The sequence below is a fragment of the Phocoena sinus genome, chromosome 21, assembly GCF_008692025.1.
Source record: "Phocoena sinus isolate mPhoSin1 chromosome 21, mPhoSin1.pri, whole genome shotgun sequence".
NCBI lineage: Eukaryota > Metazoa > Chordata > Mammalia > Artiodactyla > Phocoenidae > Phocoena > Phocoena sinus.
In genome coordinates, this window is record NC_045783.1 from 10826225 (window position 1) to 10829440 (window position 3216).

The 3216-nt window shown below is 42.6% G+C and overlaps 1 pseudogene; it reads right to left on the reverse strand.

The window, feature by feature from the left end:
- Window positions 1–588: 588 nt before the first annotated feature.
- LOC116746914 lies at window positions 589–706 on the reverse strand (annotated as a pseudogene).
- Between the last annotated feature and the right edge of the window lie 2510 nt (window positions 707–3216).

Below are 3216 nucleotides of genomic sequence, written 5' to 3' on the forward strand. Positions count from 1 at the left end.
TTAGATTCCACGTAAGAATAATGATACAACATTTATTTTGAGTCCTTTATGATTTTATGGGGTTTTCTTCAAAACCTTCCCCTGTCTCTGGAGGGCTTGGACTGACTATGGGTGGTGGTGCTGGTTGTGTTGACTTTTGGTGGTTCATTTTTAGATTTAATGTTTTTTTCTTTTTTTAAAACAGGAAAGTAGGATGTATTGGTGTGCCTGAGTAAGGAGGGGACGGCGCCAAGGCCCTCCTGAGCGCAAAGCCTGCCACGTGTCCAGGGGCCATGTCATATTTTACCCCACAGCCATCCGGGATGAGCCATTTTTCTGCCACCATGTCATTAAATTCATCCGCATTAAACTTAGGAAGTCCCCACTTCGTGGTGACGTAGATCTTCTGGAGGCCAGAGCACGTGGACTGGGCCCTGCAGAGGGCCTCAGTCACAAGCTCCTTATCCTGTGCTTGGTGTGGATGTGCATGATGACTTGGCCATCGTGGACCCTGGCCACCGTGCTCTGGAGCTCTCCAAGGGCACCTTGCATCCCTGTCTGCAGCCTAGACTGGGGACGGCATGCCAGTGACGAGTGTGCACTGGAAAGGGCCGAATCCAGCGTCCCTGAGGGCAACCCGTACAGTCCACAGGCTGCACGTACCACCGAGGAGGTGCACACTGGGCCCCCACGGGGAAAAGAGCACAGTTGGCTCAACTGGCTGAAAATTCATGGTACTTTTGATTTATTTAGGGGGGATGTTGGTAGTGTTTGGTAATACGACAGCTGTAGCTACTGAACAGTACTCAGAAGTGTGGGTTCTTAATAAGACTGTCTTGGGTATATTTCTTTCAGGCTTCATAATAGTTTTCAGTGGTGTTTTATGTTTTGAAAGATGAGGAGGTAGAAAGTGTACTTCAGTGGGCTAGGGGATTGAGTAGTTTATGATACAGGTGGTGAGTCTGGAGTTTTAGGGAAGCGGCTGTGGGAATCGCGGCGTTGTACAGCTGCGCTTCTTGGCAGGCGATTGTTGCTGGCTGATCACTGCTTACTGGTGTTGGGGTTATTATCGGTTACTTGTAACTAGAATCGTGCTCGGGGCGAGGGTTATGAGGAGTGAGAGGGGATATAGCTTGATTAGGCCTTTTTGTTCTGATCCTAATGTAGAGAATTTTATTTGAATAAGGGAGGTGGTTTTTGGTAAAATGCTTTCTAGTCAAATTAAGTCTCGGAGAGAAGATGCTGATTTTTGGCTTGTTGATGGGTTCCAGTAGGGTGTTAGGCGGTGTGTGAGAGTGGGAAAGTATCCTGAGGGGTTGGAAAACTTGAAAATGTCTGAGAAATACTTACATTTTAAGTTTTGAGAAGTAAGATTAAGTTCGAGGGCTAGAGTCAAGCCGAGGATAGTTACAGCAAGGGCAGCTGGTTTACGAAGTAGGGTATAGGTATTTGAGGGACTGTTACTGGAAGAGTATTGTTGATGATAAACCCTGCGAAATGCTCCCCGTTAATAAGCGTTTGATAGAATAGATTAGGAATGGGTTACTTTCACTCATGAAAGTTAAGGTGGGAAAGCGAGCTTGTCCGAATAATGCAAAGAAGATAATAAGTACTGTGAACAGCTGTGAGGGATGTGGTGATTAGGGTTAGTAGCAGGGCTCAGCTGTTGGTATAAGACATATTAGCAGTCTTGATAATTAGGTCTTTAGAATAAAATCCAGTACAGAAAGGTATTCCTGTTAGGGCTAGGTTTCTGATAATGAGGGCTGTTGTAGTAAAGGGTATTGCTTTGATTAGGCTCCCTGTTTTTCGAATGTCTTGTTCATCGTTTAGGCTGTGAATAGTAGACCCAGAGCATATAAATAATATGGCCTTAAAACAGGTGTGTGTGTGCAGCTATGGAGGAATGCTAGATAAGGCTGGTTTATACCGGTTGTTACCATTATAAGGCCTAACTGGCTTGAAGTGGAGAAAGTGATAATTTTTTAAATATCCTTTTGGGTAAGAGTGCATATTGCTGTAAATAATGTAGTACTAGCCCCTAAGCATTGTGTTATTGTCTGAATAAGCTCATTCTTTTCTGTTAAAGGGTAGAAGAAGATGAGAAGGAAAATACCTGCTACAACTATCGTGCTTGAGGAGAGAAAGGCTGAAACGGGTAGCACCTTCTATTGCTGAGGGAGTCAAGGGCAGAGACCAAATGGGGTGGATTTTCCAGCTGCAGCTAGTACAAGTCCTATTAAAGGTAGGTTTGAGTGGCTTAGGTCAAGTACGAAGATTTGTTGCAGATCTCACGCATGTAAATTAAACAAATCATGCTATTGATATAATAAATCCAGTGTCTCCAATAAGGTTACACAGAATTGCTTGAAGAGCCACTGTATTTGTGTTTGCTCGTCTGTACCATCATCCGATAAGCTTGTTAGTGTACAGAAATACAAGTTTCTGTATATTAATTTGGTATCCTGCAATGTTACCAAATTCAATGAGCTCTAGTAGTTTTCTAGTGGCGTCTTTAGGATTTTCTATGTGTGGTATCATGCCACCTGGAAACATGACAGTTTTATTTCTTCCCCAATTTGGATCCCCTTTATTGCTTTTTCTTTGATTGCTGTGGCTAGGACTTCTAAATAAAAGTGGTAAGAGAGGACATCCTTGTCTTGTTCCTGATCTTAGAAGAAATGTCTCAGCTTTTCACCATTGAGTATGTTAGCTGTGGGCTTATTTATATGGCCTTTATGTCAAGGTATGTTTCCTCTATGCCCACTTTGAGGTTTTATCATAAATGGCTGTTGAGTTTTGTCAAAAGCTTTTTCTGCATCTATTGAGATAATAATATGGGTTTAACTCAATTTGTTAATGTGGTGTATCCCATTGATTTGTGGATACTGAACCATCCTCATATCCCTGCTTGATCATGATGTACGATCCTTTTAATGTATTCCTGGATTCAGCTGCTAATTCACTGAGGATTTTTGCATATATGTTCATCAGTGTTACTGGCCTGTAACTTTGTTTTTTCTTCGATTTGTCTGGTTTTGGTATCAGGGTGACGGTGGCCTCATAGAATGAGTTCAGAAGTGTTCCTTTGCAGTTTTTTGGAATGATTTCAGAAGGGTAGGTATTAACTCTTCTCTGAAAGTCCAGTGGAATTCACCTGTGAAGCCATCTGGTCCTGGACTTCTGTTTGTTGGGAGTTTTTAAATTACTCATTCAGTTTCACCACTGGTAATTGGT